This window comes from Lathyrus oleraceus, chromosome 3 (genome assembly GCF_024323335.1).
Source record: "Lathyrus oleraceus cultivar Zhongwan6 chromosome 3, CAAS_Psat_ZW6_1.0, whole genome shotgun sequence".
NCBI lineage: Eukaryota > Viridiplantae > Streptophyta > Magnoliopsida > Fabales > Fabaceae > Lathyrus > Lathyrus oleraceus.
Genome location: NC_066581.1, coordinates 354,491,113 through 354,511,561, shown reverse-complemented (window position 1 = coordinate 354,511,561; position 20,449 = coordinate 354,491,113). Strand labels below are relative to the sequence as shown.

The 20,449-nt window shown below is 31.6% G+C and overlaps 1 long non-coding RNA gene across 1 annotated transcript; it reads right to left on the bottom strand.

Moving 5' to 3' along the window:
* Nucleotides 1-1,802: 1,802 nt before the first annotated feature.
* Nucleotides 1,803-2,704, bottom strand: LOC127129253 (uncharacterized). Its single transcript, XR_007806248.1, has 2 exons — nucleotides 2,238-2,704; nucleotides 1,803-2,067 (listed from the first exon to the last, which is right to left on the bottom strand). It is a non-coding gene; the product is annotated as an uncharacterized LOC127129253 (long non-coding RNA).
* Between the last annotated feature and the right edge of the window lie 17,745 nt (nucleotides 2,705-20,449).

Below are 20,449 nucleotides of genomic sequence, written 5' to 3'. Positions count from 1 at the left end.
ATAGTGGAAGAAAAATATATTTTTCTGACTTGAAATTATATAATGATATATTAGTGGTGAACATATGTTCTTTCTCAAATTGACTTTAGAAACGTATCATTTTCTCTATTTGTTTTTTTTTACTATCTATTTGGTTTTGTGTTATTTTTAGTTGGCCTATTAACTATTTTATTTAGGTTTTTTCATTAGGCACAGGGCCAACCTTGAGCAAGGGCAAGATGGTCCTTAGTCTACGGCCTCCAAATTAAAGGGTCTCATTTCATTTTAAAAAAAGTGAAATATATATTTAATAATTTGTTAAAATAAAATTTAAAATAAAAAATATCTTTAAATTTCTCATTGGCCAAGCGGTAGGAGATTGATTTTTAAACATGGCGGTAAATGTTGTGGATTAAATCCTCCTTGCTATACGTTTTTAAGTATTGTTGCATAGTTTTTTATTATTATGATGTATATATTTTTATTATTATTATGATAAATGTTAGTAATGATATAAACTATTTAAAGATGAATAGAAAATATAAAAAGTAAAATAAAATTAAAATTTAATATTTTTCACGTTTCTATTTCGTGTACGATGTTTTTGTCATGTACGATGTTGAAGGTGCTCATATGCTGAAACTCTTGTTGGTTTTGTAAACATGAAATGATGTATTTACATGAACTGTATCTAAGATTCATGTATACTTTTTCAAGAATCTTTAGCATAAGATCGATAGTTCTTTCTTTGTTAATTTCATCATTTCATACACTTTTTTATCAATTACTTGATTTTACAATTTTGAGTAATGTTATGAATACTTAGGTAGCTAGTCATCTATTATGTTCTTCATATCATTTTAAATGTTTTTTAATTTCATTTTGTTAGCGCCGATATTTGATTTTTTTATCATTTGTATAAAATATATTGTTAATGTAGGTACCAACCTGAATATATTTTCTCTTCCAATCTAATGTGATAGTTTCTCCCTTGATGACTTTGACATGGTTGTCTTAGATGAAACAAAAGATATTACAGTGGAGTTCTATGCACCATAGTATGTATAAATTAACTCGATCTTCTGCAACTTTATGATATGGTGATTTTTTTTCAATATTTCTGAATCTTATTTTTTTTGACAAATTCTTTATGGTATTAGGTGTGGTCATTGCAAGACTCTTGCTTATGTAAGAATATTCTCTTGTCTAAAACTTCTACCATAACTAACTTATAATCTTAATTTGATAATTTTCGCTTATGATTAATTATATCAAAATAGATTCTAATACTGTTTATATTATTTATTTAGATTTGTGAAAAAGTTTTTGCAATATTCATATTGGAGGAAAAAGTAGTTATAGATAATATCGACGCTGACGAATACAAAAGTTTGGTAAAGAACTGAGTGTAGTAACATCTTTTTATTTGACGAATACAAAATTATTTTTAAAAAAATCATATTTTTATTAATGGTTCATTTTTATTGTTTATCCTAGGCCTCTAAAAAATCAGGATCAACTTTGATTAAGCATATCGGGTGCTTTTTGAAATATACATCATAGAATAGTATTTTTATTGAGATGATTTTGTATAGAGAGTCTTATATTTAAAACTTGGGGTGAACTTTTAATTAACAATATTCCCATAAACAAAATAAGAATCAAATTATATTTATAGAAAAATCAGATATAATTCAATTTCCTTAAAGCAAATCTTGCGAATTACTTTTTGATCCATACAGCACTGTTGTAATTTATAACTGTATAATGATAGTAGACTGACTTATGCATGAATAAAGTATTGAAAACATACATATAAAACATATATAAATTCAAATTTTATTCTATCGTACTACACGATGGTTTCAAAACAAAAGACAGAAAAACTACTTCCATTAACTTAAATGATGAAGTTCAATTTTGATTTTCTACAACAACAAATCATAGTTTTAGGAGTAGCACCTAAACATACCCCACCATTCTTATTGCCTTGGTCAATGCAAGATTTATTGCATGTTGGTCCATCAATGCATTTCCCAGAGCATTTTAGTCCTGGAGGACCCACAGGACCCAAACAAGTTGCGAAACCTACAACAAAAATGAAATTAAAAAATGCAATATGCTTTGCCAAAATAAAATTAAAAATGAATAAGATATAACTTATTGAATCATACTCATTGTAAATATAAGAGAAAAATTGTCAATTCTCATGATAAATTAATATATACAAAGAAATATATCTAACTAGTTTATATTACCCGAAAGCAAAACTAAAGCAAAGCACAAAATCCAGAAAAAACGAGTTTGATAGACATAAGAAGCCATTGCCTAGGATTAACTCCACCTTATGTTTTAATTATTGTTGTATGCAGGAGTAACTTGTTATATATATATATATGAAACATAAAATAGTCATACAAAAAACAAGAGAAAAGAAACATGTAGTTGTTATGGTAAATAAATTTTACGTTGAATATACATCCTTTTATAATTCATTTCTAAACTGTGGGATTACAGGACAATACAATGAATTCAACCTTTTGCAGAATTCAATCTTTGAATTTCTTTACAAAACGGATTAGTTTTATAAATTTTGTTCATAAATTTATTTATGCTAAAATTTGACCAAGAAGAAAAATGGAAAATTAGAAAACCCGATATATATATATTTTAATAAAAGAAAAATAAAATACAAGATAAAAACTAAACTTAAATAGTTTTTTAATTCTGGTAAATTGGTGTATTTTTATTTTGTTCATTGTATCTTTTTTGTGTGTGCAAGTCCTTATATATTGAATTTCTTTTGATTTTAGTCTCCGGCGTTAATATTCTGTTACAAAAATGTTGAGTTGGCTAACGAGCTAGATATTTAATTCTTTTTTCATATTTTTAATATCCAGTAATTCTATGTCAACTTTTTTTAATTTTTTAATTTTGTTTTGAGGTTAAATTCAAAAAAGAAAAGTTTAATTTTTTTAAGAACGATTGAATCCTTGACCATCCAACTCATTTGATTAATTCATTGCAATATATTTATATATTACATAAATAAAATATTTACTATTTAATTCCTTTGTTTAATTCATTAACATATTTAATACTGGAATATATTACTGAAATATATTATTTAATATAATTTTTTTAGTATTTCAAGTATTTAATAATTTATTATTAGAATATAATATTAATAGTTGAAATATTAGATTGTTGAAATACAAATTAATCTATTAATATTTAAAAAACTATTTAATATTTCAATTACTAATATTCAATTAACTATTTTATTATTAATTGATAGTTGAAATACTAATAGTTAAAATATTAAATAATTCTAATATTTATAAACTAATTATTTAATAAACTAAATAATTGAAATATTAATAGTTAAAATATTAAATAATTAGGTATTTTATAAACTATTATTTAATATTTCCATATTTAATATTTAATTATTTAATATTTCAACTAATTTTATTTGATATTAGTTGTTTAAATATTTTCAACTATTAATATTTCAATTATTTAATATTTCAACTATTAATATTTAATTATTTAGTTTATTAAATAATTAGTTTATAAAAAACATTTCAATTATTTTATATTTCATATATTAATATTTCAATTATTTAATTTATTAAATAATTAATTTATAAATATTTCAATTATTTAATATTTCCACTATTTCAACTATTAATTAGTTTATAAATATATAATAATATTGTGACGTATTAATAATTAAAATATTGAATAAATTAATCATTTAATAAATTAAATAATTTAGCTTATTTCAAATAAAATCTGAATATATATTATTTATAAATATGATTTTGCTCCATTATTAATGCCCAATTTTTTTATTTTATGCAAAATGTCTTATGTATTTTCAATTTAATAAATTGAACATGTTGGTTTTGCAATATACCTGTTTCTAATACTAATTAATCTATTAATATTTAAAAAACTATTTAATATTTCAATTACTAATATTCAATATACTATTTTATTATTAATTGATAGTTGAAATACTAATATTAAAATATTAAATAATTGTAATGTTTATAAACTAATTATTTAATAAACTAAATAATTGAAATATTAATAGTTAAAATATTAAATAATTTAAATAATTGGGTCAACACGATATTAGGACCAAAATTTCATTATTTTGCCTTTTAAGATTTAAGATCCAAACAAAAAGAATAGTTGACATGGAAATATTGGTTAATAGAAAAATGGAAAAAGAAAAAGAAATGCCACGTCTGGGGCGTTTGTGAAGTCACATTTTTTTAACGGAAATCTAAACTTAGAGAGAGAGAGAGAGAGAGAGAGAGAGAGAGAGAGAGAGAGAGAGAGAGAGAGAGAGAGAGAGAGAGAGAGAGAGAGAGAGAAGAGAGAGAGAGAGAGAGAGAAGAGAGAGAGAGAGAGAGAGAGAGAGAGAGAGAGAGAGAGAGATCAGAGAAGAGAGAGAGAGAGAGAGAGACAGGAGAGGAGAGAGATGAGAGAGAGGAGAGAGAGAGAGAGAGAGAGAGAGATGAGAGAGAGAGAGAGAGAGCGTAGAGAGAGAGAGAGGAGAGAGAGGATAGAGAGAGAGGAGAGATAGGAGAGGAGAGAGAGAGAGAGAGAGAGAGAGAGAGAGAGAGAGAGAGAGGAGAGATGAGAGAGAGAGAGAGAGAGAGAGAGAAGAGAGAGAGAGAGAGAGATAGAGAGAGAGAGATAGAGAGGAGAGATGATGAGAGAGAGATATCTGAGAGAGAGAGAAGATCAGAGATCGAGAGAGAGAGAGAGAGAGAGGAGAGAGATCAGAGAGAGCAAGAATCAAAGGTTGAAGTATAACATATAGATTAAATAAAGGCACAAGATATACTTAGCTCAGGATAAAAACCAAAATAATCCTAAAACCAAACAAAAAACTACGAACACCCAGTAATAAGTGGAGAAATAAATCAAAACAAAAGAAAATAAAATGTTGCCAAAACATAGTGACATCTAGAATTTTCCAAGCCAGGACCTTCAAAAGCAAACACAAATCTCCAAAAACATCTCATTTAAAGGAGGTTGAAGACACTCAAGCCACTATTGGATTAGATGCATTATAGGATTCTCAAGTCAGACTAACAAAGCACAAGTGTTGCCCAATGACCTACAAAAATACCATTTATAAGTCATCAGGATGCTCATGTCTTCCACATTTTTTATTATCTTCGATGGGCTTGAAAACACAATATCATTCAGAATCTTTCACATCGGTCAAATCACAACATGTCAAATCATAAAAATATTTCCCATAATCATAGACCATCCACTAAGAAGAAAAGACATTTAGAAAAGGATCAGAAGATCTCTCGGTAAGGCTACACAACATTCCAGATATCTAAAGGTCTTATACCAAATAGAAGTAACTACCTCTCAAATAAAAAAAAGGTAAAAGGATGACTCACGAGAAGCTAAATTAAAAGGATGAGAGAAGGACTCCAAGTCAAGGAGGACTTCCCGTTTAAATAGATTCTCTCTAGTGGAGGTGAAGGATTTTCTAGGAGAAGACAATGAATTATGAGGGAGCCTAACTACTCCAGATAAGAGGGAGGACTACGTCAACAGAAGTGATATGACGATCATGAGGGACAACACAAGCCAGGAGGCAGGAAATGGTCGAAACCATGAAATAAGAGTCATCTTTAGCATGGTGCTACCTCCACACATCACCTCATAGGAAGGGATACAATCTATAATCACCGAGAGAAGGTAATCAGTAAGAACCATCTCATGATCTAAGAGAAAAAATCTTCTCCGTTTAAGCTCCCAAACCCAAACCATCATTCCCACCTACCAATCTCCCTAATAGAGTGATCACGATGATCTGAAATCGAGAAGAACCTCAGAAATCTAACTCTAAGAGGAGTGCTTCTGACCTAGAAGTCTCTCCAAAAATAGGCGAAGGGACCAAATCATGGTGAAAAGTGGCGCATGGTCATGAGTTCGAATCCTAACACCTACAGTTTTTGTTTTTATTTATTTTTAAGCCACTTTTCACCATAGTTAGAACTTCCAACCGTGGTGAGAAGTGGCGCATGGTCATGAGTTCGAATCCTAGCACCTATAATTTTGTTTTTATTTATTTTTGTTGGTGCAAAGGTAGAATATATGATGAATGGAAATATTCTTATTCAGAGAATGATGGCTACAAAAAGGATTAAAAGTTACAATGATTGACACCCTATTTATAAGCCTCTAACAAACTTAAATATGAATCAAATCTAATATTTAAATCTAATATCTAACAAACTTAAATATGAATCAAATCTAATATTTAAATCTAATATCTAACAAACTTAAATATGAATTAAATCTAATAATTAAATCTAATACCATCCCTTAATTCATATTCCATCAAAACTTGTAACACCAATTCCATCCCTTAATCTGAGAAATTGATCAGTCTTGATAGCTTTCGTCAGAACATCTGCCAACTGCTTCTGAGTGCTGCAGTGTACAACTTCTAACACTCCCCTCTGAACTTGATGTCTCAGAAAATGATACTTGGTCTCAATGTGCTTGCTTCTCCCATGCAACACTGGGTTTCTGGCAAGATTGTTTGCAGACTTGTTGTCAATCATCAGCTTCAGAGGTTTGTTTACTTTAATCTTCAGATCCTGCAATAGATTCAGAATCCACACAGCTTGGCATGCAGTAACAGCAATCTTACAATTCTTCAGATCAAATCTCTTCAGAAGTTCTAATTCATACTTGAGCTGATGCAAAATAATACCTTTCTCAGAGTATCTGAATTCCATCCCTAGAAAGTATGTCATTTTGCCTAGATCAGTCATTTCGAATTCATTCATCAGAACTTTCTTGAACTTGGCTATCTCCTGTTCAGAACTTCCAGTCAGCAGTATATCATCAACATATAAACATACCAGAGTCATATTTCCTTCAGAAGTATGTTGAACATAGACACCGTACTCCATCTCACATTTCTGAAAGCCTTGCTTCTTGAAAAAAGAATCAATCTTCTTATTCCAAGCTCTGGGCGCTTGTTTCAATCCATATAGAGCTTTGTATAATCTGTACACCATCCCTTCCTGATTCTTTTTCACAAATCCAGGAGGTTGTGACACGTAAACTTCTTCTTCTAATGGACCGTTCAGAAATGCAGATTTTACATCTAAATGCATCAGAGGCCAATTCCTGTTAGCAGCTATTGCAATCACCATTCTGATTGTTTCATGTCTTGCTACAGGTGCAAACACTTCAGAGTAATCCAGCCCAGGTTTCTGTAGAAATCCTCTGGCTACCAACCTTGCTTTATGTTTGCCAATTGAACCATCTGGCTTTAACTTCTGCTTGAAAACCCATCTGACGCTGATGGCTTTCTTGTCTTTTGGAAGTTCTGTCAGCTTCCAAGTCTTGTTCCTCTCTATAGCATCAAGTTCTTCTTTCATGGCCTTCAGCCAGAGCTTCTGCTTAAGAGCCTCTTCTGTACTTATGGGTTCAGAGTCTACTAACATGGCACACTGAATAACTTCTCCTTCAGAGTCTACTTCAGTGTCTTGCAGCATGTCAAATTCTGCATATCTTCTGGGGATGTTTCTGATTCTTTGTGGTCTCTGAACTTGTTCAGAGTCTTGAGCTTCAGAGTTTCTAGCTTCAGATGGTTGACTTCCTCCAGAGCTTTGACCATCTTCAGGGTCTGGCATATTTCCAGAGTCTGAATTGCCACCAGAATCTGGATTACCATCAGAGTCTGGGTCATCAGAGTCTGGATCATCAGAGTCACCTTCATCTTCTGAGTCTTCTCCAGAGTCAGAATCACTATCAGAATCAGAATCAATATCAGAGTTTACTCCAGCCTCAGAAATTCTGAACTCTGACCTTTCTTCAGAGGTTCTAACATCAGAGTCAGATTGAGACTTATCCCAATTCCAAACTTCTGATTCCTTCACAATCACATCTCTGCTGAATTCAATTTTATTGGTTTCTGGACAATAGAGCTTGTATGCACCTGTACTGTGGTACCCTATCAGAATCATCACTTTGCTTCTATCATCCAGCTTCTGTCTTCTGGCTTCTGGAACATGTTTATAGCAAACAGAACCAAACACCTTCAGATGACTAACACTTTGCTTATCTCCAGTCCACTTCTGTATTGGAACTATTTCCTTCAACTTCTTCGTAGGACATCGGTTGAGTACATACGTTGCGGTGGCAACAGCTTCTCCCCAGAGCTTCTGAGGAAGCTTCTTCTCCTTTAGCATGCTTCTCACCATATCAAGCAAAGTTCGGTTTCTTCTTTCAGCAAGACCATTGTGTTGAGGGGTATAAGGAGCAGTAACCTCATGCTCAATTCCATTCTCCTCACAGAACTTCTGGAACTCTTTGGAGTTATACTCACCTCCACCGTCAGTTCTAAGAATCTTCAGCTTTTGACCACTCTGATTCTCAGCCTTCATTCTGAACTTCTTGAATTCATCAAACACCTCGTGTTTGAACTTAATAAGGGATACCCATGTCATTCTTGTGAATTCATCAACAAATAACACAAAGTATTTATTCCCTCCCATCGATGCTACTGGAAATGGACCACACACATCAGAATGTACAACTCCCAAGGCATGTTTTGCTCTTGGAGCAGTTTCTGACGCAAATGACAATCGTGGTTGTTTTCCTTCCATACAAACTTTGCATGACTTTTCAGGCTTCTTAATTGCAGGAATTCCATGTACCAACTTCTTTGAATTCAGATGTTTTAAGCTTCTGAAATTCAAATGACCAAATCTTCTGTGCCACAACTCACTCTCCTTCTCAGCACTTGTTGCACTAAGACATTCTGAGTCTGCAGTTCTGACATTCACCTTGAATGTTCTATTCCTTCCCTGTTCTGACTCCATAATCAACTTCTGATTGCAGTCATACAACTTCAGAAGATTGTCCTTCATGGTAACTGAAAAACCTTTCTCAATTAATTGTCCCACACTCATCAGATTGCTTCTGATGCCAGGTACATACCACACGTTCTGAATCAATGCTGTTTTCCCATTGTTCAGAATCACTCTGACATTTCCCATACCTTCTGCATTAAGATATTTGTCATCAGCACATCTGATCTTTGTCCTCTTTTCAGAGTCAAAGTCAACCAGCCATTTCTTGTTTCCAGTAAGATGATTTGAACAGCCAGTGTCCATATACCACCAGTCTATCAGATCCATATCACCAGATTCAGAGGCCATCAATAGCACAGATTCGTCATCAGAACTTCTGGCTATATTTGCTTCTTCTGATTTTCTCTCCTTGTTTGACCAACAGTCTCTAGCAAAGTGACCAAACTTCTTACAGCAGTAACATTGGATTTTCTTCTTGTCATACTTCTCTTTTCCCTTCTGAGCATTCTTTTGTCTATCAGAGGTTGAGCTTTCTGACTTCTGACCACCATCATATCTTCTCCTGGCTTCTGACTGCTTCTGATACCTCCTATCAGAAGTTGCTTTCAGAGCCTGCTGCTCTACTTCCCTTTCAGAAGTTCTCTCAGTCAAACGCAACTCTTGCGCTTCTAGACTGCTCTGCAGCTCTTCAATTCTCATGGTGCTCAGATCTTTGGAATGTTCTATTGCTACCACAATGTAATCAAATTGAGAGGTAAGGGATCTCAATACCTTCTCCATGATTGTTTCTTCAGAAAGAGTTTCTCCACACGCTTTCATCTCATTAGTGATCAGAATCACTCTGGAGATGTATTCAGAAACTTTCTCATTATTCTTCATGTTGAGATTCTCATATTGCTTTCTCAAGGACTGAAGCTTCACCTTCTTCACTGATGCGTCACCACCATAACATCTAACCAGTGTGTCCCACGCAGCCTTTGCTGTCGTTGAATCTGCAATCTTCTCAAACACATTTACATCAACACATTGATGAATGAAGAACAATGCTTTCTGATCCTTCTTCCTTACTTCCTTCTGCGTGTTTTTCTGTTCATCCGTCGCATCTGCTGCTACCGGAACATAACCATCAGTGACAAGATCTAGAACATCTTGAGCACCGAACAGTACACGCATTTGGATCATCCAACGATTCCAGTTTTTACCGTCAAATACTGGAAGTTTGGTGTTCATGTTGCCGTTTCCGTTCATCTTTCTACCTTGCACAGTACACTCAAATTTCTCACACAGTGTTTCCCAACCCACAGAATTAAAACTCTGATCAGATTTTGTTCAAGATTCAACACGAATCTAAGAATCAAAATCAAACACACAAGACCTCACGTTCACTCGTGTTTCCCGTGTTTCCAATGAATCTGAACCGGAGCTCTAGATACCAATTGTTGGTGCAAAGGTAGAATATATGATGAATGGAAATATTCTTATTCAGAGAATGATGGCTACAAAAAGGATTAAAAGTTACAATGATTGACACCCTATTTATAAGCCTCTAACAAACTTAAATATGAATCAAATCTAATATTTAAATCTAATATCTAACAAACTTAAATATGAATTAAATCTAATAATTAAATCTAATAATTTTTAAGCTACTTTTTACCACAGTTGGAAATTTCAACCGTGGCGAAAAGTCACTCAAGGTCATGTGGAAATATAAATGTGTTTATTGAATTTATTCACCATCCTTAAACAAATGTTTTCGTCCATTTAGTGAGTATCGACGCTCAAGACACTACCATTAGTTATCCGCATGAAACCTAAAACTTAGATGAACTTCCAACTTAGATGAACTTCATCTTCTACCTCCAAACATCATCATCCATTTATGAAACTCTATTTCTCCACTAAACTGTGGGCTTAGAGGACAATACAATGAATTCAACCTTTTGCAGAACTCAATCTTTGAATTTCTTTACACGACGAATTAGTTTTAGAGGTTATGAACTTTAAATATACTATTTTTGAGCCTATTATTATTTACTTTAAAAATATAAGACTTTATATATAAGTTTTGTCGATAAAATTTGACCAAGAAGATAAAAGGAAAAATAGAAAACCCGATATATATATATATATATATATATATATATATATATATATATATATATATATATATATATATATATATATATATATATATATATATATATATATATATATATATATATATATATATATATATATATATATATATATATATATATATAATTAAAATAAAATACAAGATAAAAATTATGTTTAAATAGTCTTTTAATCCCTATAAATTGGCGTGTTTTTTATTTTGATTCTTGTATCTTTTTTTTGTGTCCAAATCCTTATATTTGAATTCCTTTTGATTTTTTCTCTGACGTCAATATTCCGTTACAAAAATATTGAATGGGTTAACGTTGTCAGACATTTTTTTTCCATTTTTTTAATACCCGGTGACCATTACATCATAAGCATATTATATAACCAACAGACCAACTAATTCATTTGTTTAACTCATTGCAATACATTTATATATTAAATAAATGAAATATTTATTATTTAATTCATTTGTTTAATTCATTAACATGTTTAATACTTGAATATATTATTGAAATATATTACTAAAATATATACTTAATATAAATTTTTAATATTTCAAATATAATAGTTTATTATTAAAATATAATATTAATTGTTGAAATATTAAATTGTTGAAATATTAAATTGTTGAAATACTAATTAATCTATTAATATTTAATAAAATATTTAATATTTCAATTATTAATATTTAATATACTATTATTATTAATTGATAGTTGAAATACTAATTGTTAAAATATTAAATAATTGTAATATTAATAAACTAATTATTTAATAAACTAAATAATCAAAATACTAATAGTTAAAATATTAAATAAATATTTTTCGTCCATTTAGTGAATATCGACGCTTAAGACACTACCATTAGTTATATGCGTGAAACCTAAAACTTAGATAAACTTCCAACTTAGACGTACTTCATCTTCTACCTCCAAACATTATCTTCCACTTACGAAACTATATTTCTCCACCAAACTAATCTCGAAAATATCATTTCTTCCATAAACAAAACTCGAAAACATCATTTCTTTCATTAACAAATTTCAGAACTTCATCACTTTTTCTCCAACTTGAATGAGACAAGGAAAACTTGGGTTCAAGTTAGAAATGTTAGTTCTTGTTGTTCTTTTTGTTGTTGTTAGTATTGTTCAAGTTGTTATTCTTGTTGTTCTTGTTGTTTTTCTTATTTTTGTTCTTGTTGTTATTGTTGTTGTTGTTGTTTTGTTCTTCTTATTGTTATTATTGTTGTTGTTTTTGTTATTCTTATTTGTTGTTATTGTTGTAGTTCTTGTTGTTCTTGTTTTTGTTCTTGTTATTCTTGTTGTTATTGTTGTTCTACTGCTGCATTTTTTTATTTTATTAAAAGACATACAACAATAATTATTTAAAGTAGATGTTGTGATAGATTGAGACATGCAACAATGGTTGTTTAAAGTAACCGTTTTGGATAGGTTACGCGCTACTTGAGATACAATCAAACCTTACCTCACAACGGTTGTTCGTACGTGGTTGTATCCCTTTTCCATCCGTTATAAGAGGTGTATTCCGTAGTAGTGCTAGTATGGTTAATTAATTACAAAGGTGACATTTACCCAACAAAAATTCCAGTGTAAGATGATGAAGACGGACATGGACAGACTTATGCCAATTCAATTTTGAATATGTAGGAATTTTGAATAATAAATTGCTACAAAACCTCTAAGGAGTGTTGGATGTAAGTACCTCGATTTCAATCGAAGATTGTCTTAGAAAAATTAAAAAGTGATTGGAGTAATCAATTAAGGTTCAGTCATTTATGTTGAGACCTTGATATGGAATTTAAGAGAGCCATTTACTATAAAAGAAAAGTTGGAGTATATATTGAATGGAATTGTGTTTTGATTCAAATCAAGAGGAATATTTTGCAATTATACCCATTTGATTTGACTCATGACTCGAATCATATCTATCAGATTTGACACATGACTCGAATTAGAACTACCTGATTTAACTCTGACTTGAATCAGAGTTATCTAATTTGACTAATGAATCGAATCAAATTTTAGCTTTGGGTTAGAATTGAATTTTGTCTGTCTAACTCGTATCAAGGATTTTCCAGACTCGGATCATGAAATCACAAAGTGCATAAAACCCTAATTTACATGTCCTAAACCCCAATTTGAGTAGATTAATCATCCCATAAGTTGTTACCATCACCCTACACATAAAATTCTCTTAAAGATGAGATTATAAGAAAGTAATGTATGGTTATGAATCAAGAGGAATTTGTGTTAGACATAACATTAGTTTTTCCTAGTAAGGAGGAATACATGACCTTTAGTATAAACATTAAATGGTGATAAACATCAGGACTTGTGTGATGTATTGCGATTAATGAATATTGATGATAAGCATGATCCTTAAGTAAGAAGTATGCATGTAATTAGATTAAGTATTCAATTATCTAATTATACACGCTAAATATGCATTGTATTGTCCATGTTTATCTATTTTCTATAATCATGTCGAAATTCTCGTAATATAAGTGAAATGATCATATAAGTGTGTTAAAGTGGGGATCATGAACTCTAAGTCTTGTTTGTTTTTGAGTAATTTAAGTGATTTTTATTTAAGTTGTTTTACAAAAGTGCTTTTTAATTTAATTTGTTTTACAAACTCCAATTTTTGATCACTCTAGATATACATCGATATAACGGAATTCGGTAATCAATCTTTGGTCTCTGTGGTTCGATAACCTTTGGCGCCGTTGTCGCGGACCAATTGTGTTTGATATTGATTTTTTTTAGTGACGGTATAGACTAGAGTTTTATATATTTATTTGTTTCTTTGTTGTAGTTCTCTCGCTGCCCTTGTATGCGAATAACTAATTTTGATTATTCTATTTTGTTTTGTAGAGATTAGAGCAATTATTTTTTCTTTTTTTATTGTTTCTTTTATGGTATGCATGAGGTCTATCCAAAATATGTTCAATTTTGTGAATAATAATCATGAATACTCTTATTCTAATACCTATAATCCATAGTGGATAGATCAACCAATTTGTTTTTACCATATTCACTCCAGGTATTACGAGGAACTATAAGATTTCCAATAATTCAACCTTGAAATGATAATAGAGAATTTTATTACGATGCAAACTTGCTAAAATGAAGAGTTTATAAACCAAAATCTCCATACTAGTGAAGCTTTTAGGCAGCTAAACATTATGGTCGAGAACCTCGTGACTCACAACAAGGCATTGGAGACCCAAATCTCCCAGCTTGCACACACCCTTTTGTCATACCTTAACTTTCCTCCTAGATCAATAAATTGATGCATTCACAGTATATTTGTATCTTCTACATATCATAACATGCATTTATTTAAGCATAATGCCTAAAAAGTAAACTAGAATAAAATTTTAGTTGTATAGACAGAACGGTTGAAGTGATTTTCAATTGCGCGTAAAATTAACGGGAGAAAAATTTCAAGTTCGGAACTACAACTGTCTATTTTATTGATCTATAGTTCGTGTAGTTTAATTCAGTATGCTCATTTTACTTTTTCGCATCCGCATGTGGTCATATTTTGATCAGTCTAAGCCTTTTCATCAGAGAATTTTTAACTGGGAGTTTTAATTCGCGAATGTCTGTTTTACTGAACTTTATTTCATGCAGTTTATTTTAATGCGCTCATTTTATTTTTCGCACATTTGGACGTTTAATTTTCATTAATTGAAACCATTTATTTATTTTTATTAGAAAGTATTGTCATTTTTATCTTATTAATTTTGAACTATTTTTTATCTCTCAAAATAACTAAGGGTAGATTAGGATTATTTAAAAATTAAAACCCTAAGAAACCCTACTATATAAGCTTAATGATGATCACCAATCACAAAAGACAAATACATGCACACCCACTCAGATCAAATACTCTCTTTTAGTTTCAAAAATGGAGAAAAAGTTCCTAGAAAAAAAGGAGAAAAACTGCATTGTTGGCTTGAGTCATGTTTCACAGTAACTAATTCTCTCACCACTTTCTCATTTCCAAAAGAACATAAACCATCCTTCTCCCATAGACTCTTCTCTCCATTCACCAAGAACTTACTACTCTTACTCAACTTCATACATCCTTCCCCCCCTTACGTAAATAACAACAATACATTAACCCTTTATTTTTTTCAACAAACCTGCTACCATAACAATCATTCCATCTTAATTTTCACTCACATTCTTCTACTTAACCCACTACACCCACGTACACACATGAAAAAAAATCATAACCAAACCTACACTCAACACAACACACTCCTCATACTACCAAAAAACTCCACAACCTGCATTTTCTTAAACACATGACACAAATTTCCCATCTTCATACCAACTTACCCACATAAAACGACCTTTCACCATTGTAAGACCTCAAAAACCATCGGCCTTCCTCCATTGTGACTTCACGCCGACCGACCAACATACAAACTCATTAAGTCTAAACTTTGGTGGTCCCCCAAATAACATTCCACCTCAACTTCCACTTTTGGCCAAACACCCTTCCATAGGCACCTCTTTCTCCAGCCAACAATAACACACCACCACCAAAAATCAATAATCATAAAAAAGGATAAGAACAAAGCATGAAATAGAAGTAAAAGAAAAAGGAGGATCAGAGCAGTACGAAGAGAAATATGAGTTATTTAAAAATCGAGAATTTGTCACCTTCTTATTGCTTCGGATCCGACGACAAACCACCACATCTTGACTCCTCCAGCAGTGACAACGTCGTAATACGGCGCTTGGTAACCTTTCGATTCTAAGTATTTTGTTGTTGGTCTTCGCGTGTCTATTGTCGATTTGTGTTTGTAATTTCTTCTCAGTTACATTTTGTGTTGTGGCCTCTGATGGATATTTTTTCATTACTTTTATACTTCTGTAACGATGTAAAAATAATTGGGATTTTATGTGTGTATGTTGTTGTTTTATTTTCATTGCATTGGAATCGAGCCGATTCGATCTGCATTTCGACATGGTTTGTATGTCGTAACGCTGCTGAATTTTTCTTTTGGTATATTAATGTAAATATTCTGTATACAAGTTATTTTATTATTGTTTCTTGTTCCGCCAAAATTGGATCCGAAAAAACTATGCATATTCGTTCAATTTTGTTCGTAAATATTATGTTATGCGTGTTTCGTTTTGATTTCATGTTTCGTTTTGATTGCATGATCACATTTGGCATTCACATTACGCCGACTATTTTTCTCATATTTACGTGTGACATTTTCAACTTGGTTATCGTCACACTTTAATTCGATTTCATATGCACTTTTGTTGGTTTGGCATGGCGACAATTCACATTTGCTTTTTTCTACATTGAGTTTGGGCTTTTACTTTCTTATGTTATATTCATTGCGTTTAATTTATTTGCAATGAATGCACTTCGTGTTAGCTACTTATAATTCAATTTGTGTTGATATACAACGTTTCAATTTCCTTACATTTAAATTGAATTTAAATTCTACATTAGCAGCTTTGCATCGAACGTCTTCGCGTTATGTAAACTTAATTCGCGTCCTCGATTTATGATAATTTGACACGTGCACACTTTGTGTTTGTTTAATTTTTGTTTTAATTGTGATGAATGTGTGTTTATTGTAATTATATTATATGCGCATTGTTTTAACTTGTCATATTTCGATTTGATTGGTTTGCGGCGTTACGTTACGCCATCACGTTATAGTTCGCGTCATCACGTTAGAATTCTCCCTCTTGCGATGCAACTTGCGAGCTTGTGTTACGATTCTCACCTTTCATTTATTTTGCAACCATTTTCACCATTGATTCAAATCATTTTTAAATGAAAATCAAGCCTAGATCCATATCGAGTGTATTTTCTAAATCAAAATAAAATATCTAATCATCTTCAAACATCTTTTAAAAAATAAGATAAAAAAGGAACAGATTTGGTGTATACCACGATTTTCCCCGAGTGTTTGAATATGATCCATATAGCTCGACCATTCGAGAATTCATCATTTATTTAAAAATCTTAACTCGATTTATACCAAAGTCTCTTTTATAATCAAATCTTGAGCAATCTCATTTTTGTAATTAATTGGGTGAAAAGGGACTAGTTTGGTGTATACCATTCTTTTTCCAGAATACTTGGATACAAGTTATATAACTCGGTCATTCGAGTATTCGTCTTCCATTCGGAATAACCTAATCATATCTAACCCTTTCATAAATAAGATGAAAAGGGAACAGTTTGGTGTATACCACACTTTTCCCCGAGTGTTTGGATACGAGTCATATAGCTCGAGCATTCGTCATCCAATTAAAAACAATCCAACATATTCAAACATTTTTTTTTTGGCTTCAAAACTCAATCCCCTTTTTTAAAGGAAAGATGTTTCGTCTCGAGACGATGCAAAACAACACTTCATCCTTATATGTGTGAGTAAGTTAGCAACATTTTCCCGCAAATATTGATATGTCTATCTATTTTTATGTGATGAAAACATTCTCTTTCTCCACTATTTTGGGTAGTAAGCAATGTTGTCTGTTCGATTGTGACAAAATAGAATTTTCTAAAATCTTCTAACATACAAAGATTTTTTACCCAGAACTACATAACCTTGAGTTCTCCATTGCACCTGGAGATACGCAAGAGTGAGATTCAAAGTCTCGTCAGACATCCTAATAAAAAACTTACATTTTAGTCATTTTCTTTTTCTTTCAAACTTTTAAGGAACACAAACATTTTTTAAGTTAACACTTAACGCAAAACTAACTAAATGATTCTCGTTGAATACAACGGATGTGAGGGGTGATAATACCTTCCCCTCGCATAATCAAATTCTGAATTCGAATTTGGTTGTGATGACCATTTTCTTTCTCTTTAAGGTTTTTATCGATATTTTCCCTTTCCTTTTTGGAATAAATAAAGTTTGGTGGCGATTATGTTATCATATTGAGCGTGCAAGCGTTCGTGGTCATCTTTTCGTGTCGTGACACACTCTAGGATCATTCCCTAAGGGACATGTGAATATTGTAATAACCAGAAGTGAAAACCAATTTGAAAATTATAGGGAGAATGATAAAAAGGTTGAAGAGATTTTTGTTGAGAAAAGGTAGAGATTGAGGAAAATATAACGACACCACCCAAAAAGAAGGTTGTCGAAGAGGTAAATAAGGAAGCAGCTTATGTTGCTCTTCCTCCCTACAACCCACATATTCCTTTCTCGCAAAGATATGTGGAGGCTAAAGTAGGCACTAAATCCAATAGATATACATAAATAATTAAAAATATCTACACCAATGTACCATTATCTAAGGTCCTGTCTAAAAAGAGAAAATTAGAGGAACATGAAACAAGGGAGATTATTGGTGTTAAGAGAGGAAGGTTGACCTTTGAGGTGGGGGATGAAAAGATTAAATCCAAACTCAAAAATATGATACTCGGGACAGAACCAGAACCACCCCCACAGGTTCAGAAGTATGAACCATCACATAGGAAGAAGAAAAGAATAGTAGTAGATATGAGAGATGGCTTGATAAGTGGGCATGGAAACCTGATACTATTAAGAATAAGGTTGAGGAATCATTTTTGAAATAACCACCATGAGTGTTTGCACTCATAAGCCTTTGAGTTAAAACGACGTTAAGCAAAGTGCTTAGCGAGAAGCAATTCACTCTCTTAATTGCTTATTCCTTTTTTTGCTGTTTCTCTTTATAGGTACCTTTTTGCTTCTAGTTTTTGTTGTGCTCCCCCCTCCCGGGTGAGGGCCTTTGTGAAATCACTCGCTTTTGCTTACGCTAAAACATTGATGACAACGTTTGGTTTAAGTTTTTTTTTTTTGGGGGGGGGGGGGGGGGGGGGGGGGGGGGGGGGGGTTCTTTAACTTTCTTTTACTTTTTCTATTGTGTGTTTTTACTTTTTGTTCTTTTAGTTATTTTCGTTAATTTTAATTGTTTTCGTTAATTTTTATTTTAAAAAGACAACTTTTCAAAAATAAATCCAAATTAGGACCTTTCAAAAAAAATTTGATCATGAGAAAATCGGGAAAGTATATAGAGTTAGAGGGATGAGAGACTAAGTCTACGGAAATCAAGAAAGTTTTACAATATAGGTATTGATCGAGCACCCTAAGTTCCCCAAATTAAGGTGCGAGTCCAACATGTAGATTCGTACCATAGTACTCGGATTCTGAGAAGTACTCCCTAATTAGTTTATCATGACAGTTTGTCATAATTTAGATTCACATAGCATGTATGATTGGTTGGGAAATAAATAATTTTAGCAACGAAATCATGAAATGGCAGTAAAATGTAATTACACCTTCTTAGTTTGGTAACCCTATACCCAAGGTGGACAATAAATAATCACACAAAAATGTGTAATTTCACTAGTAAACAAAAAAATGGTGTCTAAACAAAAATTCTTGACCGATCATGTGCTTGTGTTGATTATAATAAATCCAAATGCCTTAATTTGATTGTTCGAATGAAAAGGGAAGGAAAATTGCAAAATGAGACTTAAGTACAAAACATAGTTGGAGCGGTGTTTGAAAGGGAGACTTGGGTCCGTAGTCTCACTATGGTTAGTGTCCTTGTAAATACCTTTGGTGTCAGATGATTACCAAGAGAACTAAATCATAGTCAATTTGAACAAAAAATCACGTATGAGTATCTGTAGCTTCATTTTCGTAAGCTTTTCCATCATTGAACCGCTTGATCCAAAAATTTGCTAAAATAATTTGTTAAAATAAAATTTAAAATAAAAAATATCTTTAAATTTCTCATTGGCCAAGCGGTAGGAGATTGATTTTTAAACATGGCGGTAAATGTTGTGGATTAAATCCTCCTTGCTATACGTTTTTAAGTATTGTTGCATAGTTTTTTATTATTATGATGTATATATTTTTATTATTATTATGATAAATGTTAGTAATGATATAAACTATTTAAAGATGAATAGAAAATATAAAAAGTAAAATAAAATTAAAATTTTAATATTTTTCACGTTTCTATTTCGTGTACGATGTTTTTGTCATGTACGATGTTGAAGGTGCTCATATGCTGAAACTCTTGTTGGTTTTGTAAACATGAAATGATGTATTTACATGAACTGTATCTAAGATTCATGTATACTTTTTCAAGAATCTTTAGCATAAGATCGATAGTTCTTTCTTTGTTAATTTCATCATTTCATACACTTTTTTATCAATTACTTGATTTTACAATTTTGAGTAATGTTATGAATACTTAGGTAGCTAGTCATCTATTATGTTCTTCATATCATTTTAAATGTTTTTTAATTTCATTTTGTTAGCGCCGATATTTGATTTTTTTATCATTTGTATAAAATATATTGTTAATGTAGGTACCAACCTGAATATATTTTCTCTTCCAATCTAATGTGATAGTTTCTCCCTTGATGACTTTGACATGGTTGTCTTAGATGAAACAAAAGATATTACAGTG